This window comes from Pavona decussata, unplaced genomic scaffold (genome assembly GCF_977016875.1).
Source record: "Pavona decussata unplaced genomic scaffold, jaPavDecu1.1 SCAFFOLD_124, whole genome shotgun sequence".
NCBI lineage: Eukaryota > Metazoa > Cnidaria > Anthozoa > Scleractinia > Agariciidae > Pavona > Pavona decussata.
The window spans coordinates 1,184,026-1,194,312 of record NW_028145538.1 but is presented as its reverse complement, the minus strand read 5'-3'; positions in this window follow the sequence as shown (position 1 = coordinate 1,194,312).

The following is a 10,287-nucleotide window of genomic DNA, read 5'->3' as shown; positions in this document are numbered from 1 at the left end:
GCTCCTCAAATCACGCAAACCAGGCTTGTAAAATTTTCGCGGGTAAGATTACTACGTTATTCGCGTGTAAAAGAAAAACTTGTTGTCAAGAAACGTGTCCAGTGAATGACCGAAAGTTTGGGTTAGAGTTCATTGCCACTCTCCGTTTGTGTATTGAACACCCGCTCAAAGCAATATGGATGTCAGTTTTGATCTGGGAATGAATGATCTTAGAAACGTACTTTAAGTTTCAGCCAAGTAGATACACTGAACCGTAAAAAGAATTGTCTATACTCATACTAACAAAATCACCAGCGGCCAAATCTTCTTGGAGCTCTATATTTACCCATAAAATTGACCCAGATTTAGTCGGGGTTTGTTTATCCCATTTATGACGTCGTCGATTTTTGTTATATAAAATGTTTTTGAGCAGCAACTGTTTCGGCAAATAAAATAAAAACATACTTAATTAGTTTTTAGCCCCTTATTAGGTTTAGTTTTGTCTGACGGAAATATTAGGCAAACGCTGATCGGCCTTGGATCTTGAAAGTTACCGAAATGAATAAAATCAGTTTACTAGAGTTATTTCCAAAACCCAAAGAGAGATAGCCATAAAATTTGGTTTGTCAGAAGAGATTTTCTTCAGGTGACCTGTCTTCTTATGGATAGAGACGTTTCCGTGGACGTTTCCAGTCCATAGACAAAAACATGTGATATTCCACAATTAAAGATCAAAAATAATTTAGTCGTTGTCGCTCGGATAATTCGGGGGATATTATCGATCGCAATTTGGGATGAGTTCCATCTCTTCCACACACCTCTCCCCCATGGCAACTCCTGCTTAGACATGTTAGATTCCGGATTATTTTACTTGGCGGGAAACACTTGGCATCTTTCACTGACTCCAAGCTGGATGTTTGTAACCTCAAACCTATAACATCTCCCCCTCTCCCCATAAATACTTGATTACTTGTAAGTCACTGTAGGCCTGCCTCTAAACCTGAGGAGTTACTTCAAGCTATGTCACACTTAGATCCGCCATACTGGATTCTCCAATGGTCCCCCCTGCCCCACCCTGGGGATATGTCGGGCATTTGTCGTTTTGTTGATACCCATGGTGGGGCATTTTTAATTTTTAGTTCTTTAGCAGTTTTCATATTTTACTGCTTGAGTTTTAAAAATACCAACCAATTTAGTTTAGTTTTATGACCACTGCGCTCCGCTGATTTAATCCATTCAAAAAGCCAACCTTACGTAGTTGCATTCAGCACGTTTCCCTGTCATCTCAGTTCATATTCTCGTACGCTGAAGGCGCAATCATAATAATTTTGATTTGAGATACAAACTTTTGATATGTAGATGTTGAAGATTTTGTTTTTGAGAGGAGCAATGAGTAAGTGTGACGCGCTGAACTAAACTAAGCATCGAAGGTTATAAAAATCGGTGGCTGGGGCATTTGTTCGTTTTTCTTAGCTATAACATAGGGCTTTTGGCTCAGTTTTTGGCTGACCCCACCGTGGGGAATTTTCTGTTCTCAGAAGACAAATACTAGGGAGAAGGGGGAGGGGGAGGGGTGGGGTGTGTGGTCACGCTTAGAATTGACTGGGCCATAACCAAAATTGACTCCAAAGTAATCAAGTAAGAAGTAATTACGGGAGGGTGGACAGGAGGAGAGTTAGGTGGAAGGGTGAGAGCTATTTTTCGTGTTCAATGTTAGATTTCATCAGCGATTTTAGTGTTAGAGAGTTTTCTTCCGTCCCTAGCTATGAATTGATTTTGAATGAAGGTTTGATTTTAATATCGTTATAACTTGAGGCAACATATCGGCGAGATTGAACTAATACTCAACACCAGTCGAATCAAGAAGGTATTCAAAAGGCCCGTTAAGTCTTGGGACCTTCGAGAAACGGTCCCCGGATGTCCTTCGGTTCGCGCTAACATGGATACTGATCATTGGTATCTATAGTAATGACGACTCTGGCTCGATGAACTCTGCCAACAAAATGTTTTGGGGAGACCTTTCTTTTGCTGACTTTCTGCCATTCTCTAAAAGCTCGTTGAAATCTTAAGTCGAGAGTAAATTCCCAATCTATATTTAAAAATATGGAGACGTATTTTCCTTTTTTTGTCAGAGTATTTCGTGTTATAGCGGTAAGAGGAAGTTAATTTATCAATGCAACATTTTTGGGTTAAAACTCGTCTCTTCTAATATCGCTCTTAAGCTGAGACACACGGAATAACATTGCGCACAATTTTTAGAATTCGATTTCCGGCGAGCGTAAGAGTTCTTCTCTCTGCCTTTGTTGAAGGAAAAACAGAGAAGATGCAGTTAGATGCTGGGAACAAGGTTATATAAACCATTAACAACACTCCACATTCCCTTGAATACCACTACGCACACCGGAAACTAAACCTGAACAATTAATAAAGATAAATGGGAGTTCTTTCTTCCTTGTTGGGTCTTCAGGGTTTATCCATAGCTGCCCAATTCAAATGTAATTTGGCCTTGCGCATACCAAAGGTTTGCACGTAGTAAAAACAAGTGTTACATACAATGATTTACATCCCTGTTGAGAAAAAAGTAAATAGTATGTCCAAGAAACTAGTTATCTTTTACTATTTTCGTCGTCAAAGCAAACGATATTGAACCTTAAAGATTGACTTTGTTGACTGAACCGATTTAAATAAAGGTGATTAAAATTTAACTTTCTAATTGCAGATCTTGTTTAATTTCCAAGACGCTTTGTAGATGACAAGCCTTGACAACACAAGCATGGAAACAGGAGCAAGTGAAGCACTTTTTTAGTCAACTGGTACAACATAGGTATTTTAAAATTATTTTCCAAAAGCCGACTAAGATCGAACTATAATTTCTTCGGTGAATTGAATTTTCTGTAAACACGAAGGCGCACCTTATCAAAGGGCTTCGATTAACATTTTATTTTCCACGTGAATTTTCAACACGTCTTTTGTATTTTTTATAGCTTTCAAGAAATTTCATCCTTCGGAAAGCCACCGTGGCTTAGATTTCGTAACAGGACGGAGAGAAATGTTGTTTTCTTCGTTAAAGAAACTATTAATTTTATAGCTAAGGCATGTTTGCTTTAATTTAAAATTATTGAAATTGTCTACAGGTTTGGTCTACTGCAGAAGTTTGAAATTCTCTAAATCTGCTTGGTTTTGTCGGGTTATGAAAGAAAAATATGTCTATTAAACAATGACTTGTATATCCAAACAAATTCTTACCAAAGCGACGGAAACCAAGCAAAATTCTGCGTGTCGATATAAACTGGATTCGAATTTTCTCGCAGTTGTTGGTCTTTTTCTTGAAGTTTAATTTCAAATTTCAGTTTACAGCCGGGCTTGATGGAAGAAATCGTGAAAAGCTGTACTCACCGGTGATCATAGGCTGTTATAGACCTTATAAAAATACATTTTCCTTATTTTTTAGCAGGCCAAAACATTTTCAAATGCAATCTCGGTTAAAACCATGGATTTAAAAATGAACATTTCGACCAAATCCATGCCAATAAGTTTGATTCGCGCGTTATAACAACAAAAACTAGGTTTTTCATGGAAAGTTCTTGTTTATAGTGCGTCTTCGTGTTCATTTTGCATTAGTAAAGTTTAGTTTAAAACTAATAGTTTTTCTATGAATCAATTGCAAGACTTTTTTGGCAAAATTAGTTTGTCTAGAAATGAAAATTTTCAGCAAAATCTACGATGCCACAAGTGTTTTAATCAAATTTTTTTGATCAACGCATGTTCAAAATTAATACATTTTTGCGCAGCTTGATATGTTTTGGATCTCGTTCGTTGTTAGGGTAACTGCTATTTAATCTTGTCAATTTTTCCCGCCAAAAGACTTAGAAAAAATACGGGCGCTTAAAATACGTATGCGCCGTTTTTTTTCTTTAATTTTTCATAGCCAACTTTTTTTATTTGTGTTCACTAAGTAAGCTTAATAATAACAATATTATTAAAGATCTTACATTTTAACAATAAAAGTCACACTCAAGCAAACAATTGTTTCAATTTGTTTCAATTTCATTGTGTTCTTTATTTTCTTTGTCTTATACAATGAATGGTTTTAGTTAATTAAATAAGTCAAAATAAATAAATTTATTAATTTTAAGGTATGTACAAAATTTTTTCTATATATACTAAGTCTTTTGGCGGGAAAATTTGGAGAAATTTGCACAGCGTTTCCCCTGGCAACAAATTTGGCAAAAAAAACTAACCGGGTACTCTTTGAACATCTTTTTCGCGCACAAAAAGTTCAAATAGTGACCCTACAAATTTTACCCGCCAAATAAACATAAACCACCTCGGAAATGAAACTTTTAAAAAGCGAAAGTTTGAAAGTTTCAACGAAATGTTCGTTTAAGTGAAGTTTCATTTTTTCACTAAAACGAAACTTTCGCTTTTTAAAAGTTTCATTTCCAAGGTGGTTTATGCAATAACAATCTAAAGTTATCTTCACAAGGCTAAATAAAGTTTGCAAACTTGTGTTGTCAAATACAAGTTGGTGTGAAAGAACATTACAGAAACGGCTTTCAAACATGCTAAAAAACTGTTTTGTTTTCTTTTTAACACGCCAAATTTTATTTGACAACACGACATTGGAACTTTCGTTTGCCAAGTGAAGACCATGCACTTAAGAAATAAAGAAGCGACATGGCAATTTAAGGCAAAATTTTGCAACAGGAGAAGAAACGTTTTTGGATTGTCTCGAAATGCTGATTGTGTCAAGAAAGTATTAAAATTGAATTGATACTTCAATGTCTTTTCCTTCAAACTGTTGCAAAATTGTCTAACTCGCAATGTCGCTTTTTGTGACCTTGTTCAACCAGCAGAGTACTAAACTCCACGTCACTATACAGTGTTACACAGGACAAGACATTTGTAGTGAGAGCATATAAAGAACAACTCACACCTGCGCGTGAGGTGATAATTCGGACAGCAAACAATTGCAACTTGCAACGCAACATTTGCGGGAAATAAAGCGATTGCTGACATCAAACCAAACAAGTTAGTCAGTCAATATGAGTTTCTTTTTCCGAATTTTTGAAACAAAATCTGAGGTTTTCGCAGACCCTGGAAACTCCAAAGTCCAGTTTCAAATATCCTATTGCAATTAATCGGCCGTAAGTATATCTTTTAAAAACGTAAAATACAATATTCGAGTAAATAAATACAACTGAATGCATAATCTTGCATTCTACTGGCGTAAAAGTCAAGTTTGTTCCAAATTTAATTTTGTCCCTAGCCTCATTCATAGTAGTTAAAAGAACAAATGGTGAACGCCATAAAGGCCATTTTCAAAGAGTTCAATGCCTAGATGCTCCCTAACTGAATTCCATTTGCCTGAATTTTTCGAGAAAATATAGCATTTTTGATTCAACAGACTTTTTACGGTCTTGAACTTTTTTTCCCGCCTAATTCGAATGCCGAAGAAGTTTTAAGCGTTTTTGTAAACATTACTTCAACCAGACACTAGTTTACTACTATTTGTTTTAATATGTCAAGTGAACATAAGGGATTAAAGAACCTTTTAATTTATTGTCACCTTTCGCCCAATGTTTTTGCTTAGAATGGAAATAAATTATTTGGTTAAGTCGCTTCATCAGTTAATTGCTCATTAGGTAATTTTGTACAATAAGAAATATAGGAAGAAAAACTCGTGTGCCTTTACTTTCTTGTGACAATTTGGCAATAAAGTTTGCCATTTTCTTTGGAATAAGGATTCCCTTTGGAGCCTTACGTTCCCTTGACAACTACAAACACAGACAAGGTCCAACTACCAGGTGCCATGTATTATGGTCTTTTATGATTTATAGCTAATTTTGAGAGCCACGATTAGAGAGCCACGATTAGAAAACATCCAAAATAGAAGAAATATTTTCTATGCTAATGCATTCGTTGTCTTCTTCCCCTAAAGCCCTTTAAAAATTTGAAACTAAAGGTCACACAAAATTTCCGCGTCAAAACGTACAAGGAAAGGAATCTGTACACCCAATCTAGGTAATCGTGTTTTTAAAAGTAAACAGTACAGGCAGTACCTAATATAACTAGCTAAATTGAGAACAGGCTTGAAATCCCTATTTAAACTGGGTAGCCCACACACACCCCCACCATACCCCTACACAATGTATCCTAAATTCCACAAAAATTTTATGACTCGAAATATTCAATCAGCCAAGAGATGCCTGAAATCATTTTTCACCGTAGTGGAATTTAGTAGCCAAATTTTGTTGTTGTTTGAGTAGGAGAAAAAAAATTCTTGATTTTGATAGCAAGACCAGAGAAATGGATACTTGTATTTTGGCATGGTCGCTTTCAAGTTTTGCCACTTCATGTCGTTTTTGTAGTTCTTGATCCTCTTTGATTAATTTTGCGTCGCATTCTTCACATTTTGAACAACTAACCTTTATATAACCCTCCAGATTTTGACCCCGCTGATTTAAGGGGGCCGGGAAGGGGTGCCGCCCACATCCCAACCCCCGCCCCAGGATTAATCTCTTTGGTCGTTAACAGTCAGCGTTTTAAACTCGATTTAGTAAAATTGTGTTTTCTTCAGTTTTGAAAGTTTTGTCTTGTTACCTTCGATATGACATTAACATTTTCGTTTTCGTAACCATGGTATCTGGCAGTTTAACCTTGTAATATAACTATCTGATAAGCAACCCAACTTTGAGCGATCCTTGTCTTACTGTGATTAAACTTTCGTTGCCGACTTTAAAATCAGTCAAGATAAATAAGATGAAAAGATTCATCGAAGTTTAAAGTTCTGTCAAATGTAGAAATTTACGAAGAATTGTAAATTCAACTGATCAAACCAAAACATTATCTGAATTTAGAAGATCGCTCAAAGTTGACGTTAAGTGTTCTCAATAGAAACAAATATCTCTTAATGGACGATTGCTGGCATATTTGGACAAAAGCAAGAAACGCAACCAGAATTTTCAATGGTTTAACAACAACAACAACAAATCGGTTAATTTTGCGAGCTGACGTATTTTGACTCAGCTACACAAGTATATGCATGACGTAAATTTTCTTCAGAGGCCTAGAACCTCCCAATCGCGGTAAAAATAAAAACAAAATTTTTAATTGTCATTTACGAAAAACTTCGTTTAGCTTTGTCACATGTGATCATCGTCCATCCGAGGTATTTTTTTAGCAAAATAAAAAAATAAATTTTCTCAGCTTATCTTTAATCCCGTCTCCTGCAGTCCATTCCTTGATTCTTTTCGTCTTCTTGTGCAACGTTCCTTCCTCTGATGACTTCACCTTTAAGAAAGAAATAAAAAAAATCATGAGCTACAGAATATACAACATATACCTATCTACGCTAAGGTATCAAGCGGTCCTTTCCTTCTTGGCTCTCGAGATTACTTGGTTTATTACCTCTTGAGGTAAATTGGATTTCACAACGAAATTTTCATTGAAGGTTTTAAATTAACTGAAAGGTATTCTGAGTATATTTTCAAGCTTTCAGAACGTCAGAGAAAATAAATACGACATATTTCCATCGCAACAAAGGCCGTGAAAGGACCAAAGGTGCCACGTCAAACCACGTGCTCAGTATTTCGAACAAGTTGATCCATGTAAAATTGCTTGAACATTGAACGGCGAACAAAACTAACTTCCTCGCAGCCTTTTCCTCTCTTTCCTTCTCTTTCTCAGGATATAATTTTGTGTGATAGCAACTGAAATTGAACGTGCGCGAGTTCTGATATTATTGTTCTTCGGAAAATACGTTGAACTGAATCCGTTCAAGCAGACCAAAATAATTTCAGGACCTGCTCGCTTACGAAGAGTTCGAAAGTTTGTGAGTTGAAACCCCGTGAAAACATATACTCACCATATGTATTTGTTTGTTTGAAGCAGGGTTGAAGCCAGTACATTTTCAAGAGCACGGTTCGTCCTCACACGTCTTCACTTGTCGGCAAGTTCGTTACTTTGAAAAAATCGAGAAGGTGTAATGAATATGCATCAGATGCTGGAACCAATCAACAACTGCTAAAAACGGCACCAGTGCTTGTTTTGACAAGATTGCATACTTTAATTGATATGCTTATGAATTAATATGCTATCGCCTTTGTAGTCGTGCAAAACGCCGGCCTATCAAACTGGCGACCATTTCTGAAGGCCCTTCAAACCAGGATATATTCATTGCGGAAAGACTCGTTCCCCGCTCATCGGCGCAATCAATTTTCTCTTTTGGAAGTGAAATACAGTCGACTACCGATAACTCGAACATTCAAGGGAAATTGAAAAAGGTTCGAGTTATCGGGAGTTCGATTTATCGAGGGTAAAATTATATAGAAAATGACCTGAAAGGAAAAGGAAATTGTCGGGAGTCGACTGTACTTCTGGCAAAAAATTTCTCAGCAGTTGTTGCCTCTACCAATCACTTTGCGTTTTCAAAAAAATCAGTTTCTGTTATCTCAGTCAGTACGTGCGATATGATTGGTCAACTTCGTGGGCCGTATTTTATGGTACGGCCCGCCGAAATTGAAAGTTGTTCCTTTCCCGCGCGCCTGATTAACCTCAGAGATATAATAAATATCTTACTAACCTCATTTTCTCGGTCCGTCCTGTAAGCTACGAATAGTCGTTTTTTCAACGGGAAAAAAACGAGGATTCGTAACTTATAATTACAATACGGACCGAGAAAACGAGGTTAGTAAGAGGTATGTGTTACAATAATACTCCACTGTTGCAATATTACTGTTACTTATTGTTGATATTAATAAGGAAAAAGTTTTTTTAAAAACACTGGGAATTCCCGTTTAACTTTTTATTTGTATTTTAACAGGAACCTGATTTTAGTTATACTTTAATTTTTAATTTTCAAGGTAATTTTGATGTGAAGCGCTTGTGGACTTTTTAGGAATAAGCGCCATAGGAATAAATTATTATTATTATTATTATTATTATTATTATTATTATTATTATTATTATTATTATTATTATTATTATTATTGTTATTAATATTATAAATATTATTATTATCATATGATTTTGTCGAAAACTAAGCAACCGAAGAAAAGTCGTAAGCCTTCCGTAGGGTTGAAACCTACAAACGAAATAGAGGCTTCCAAAAGTAGAACATGAAGCCATCAACACCCGAAAGCATTTTAAAGTAGGAAATGAAACATTTTGAAGCTCGAGAACAAAACAATCATTTCTTTTATTTCATTCAAAAACGTCACACATTTACTTTTAGCGTTATCCCTTCTCTTTCTTAACACGCCGGCCCTTCGTAAGTGAATGGATATGAAAGAAGTTTCGTTAAATTCGCAGCGCGGTGACATGCAGAGAAGCACTACTACCTGGACGTGATAAAGAGTCATTTCCGAATTTGCTCATGCCACAGGGACGCGAGAATGTCAAAAAAGGAACGTTCGAAAACGAAAAACAGCGCACGTTTGTCACCTCGTAAACAAGGAATTCAAAAACGCTACAACTGAAAATATTTCTGTTTTTGTACGCGTTGACGCAATTGTGTGGACTTCACTTTCTAACCATGCTAAGAATATTGAAGACTTCCGCCAGTACTCTATAAAAAGAGGGCTCCGTTATGCATAATGCTCGAATTTGTTTTGCCCGAAAGCATTTTAAAGTAGAAAACGAAACATTTTGAAGCTCGAGAACAAAGCAATCATTTATTTTATTTCGTTCATACAAACATCACACATTTACTTTTAAAGTTATCGCTTCTCTTTCTTAACATGCTGGCCCTTCGTAAGTGAATGGATATGAAAGAAGTTTCGTTAAATTCGCAGCGCGGCGACATGCAAAGAAGTGCTGCTGCTTGGACGTGATAAAGAGTCATTTCCAAATTTGTTCATGCCACAGGGACGCGAGAATATCAAATAAGAAACATTCGAAAACGAAAAACAGCGCACGTTTGTCACCTCGTAAACAAGGAATCCAAAACACTACAGCTAAAAATCTTTCTGTTTTTGTACGCGTTGGCCCAATTGTGATGACTTCAATTTCTAACCACGCTAAACATATCGAGGACTTCCGCCAGTACTCTATAAAAAGAGGGTTCCGTTATGCATAATCCTCGAATATGTTTTGCCCGAAAGCATTTTAAAGTAGAAAACGAAACATTTTGAAGCTCGAAAACAAAACAATCATTTATTCAGTATTTCGTTCACAAACGTCACACATTTACTTTTAGAATTATCCCTTCTCTTTCTTAACACGCCGGCCCTTCGTAAGTGAATGGATATGAAAGAAGTTTCGTTAAATTCGCAGCGCGGCGACATGCAAATAAGTGCTGCTACCTCA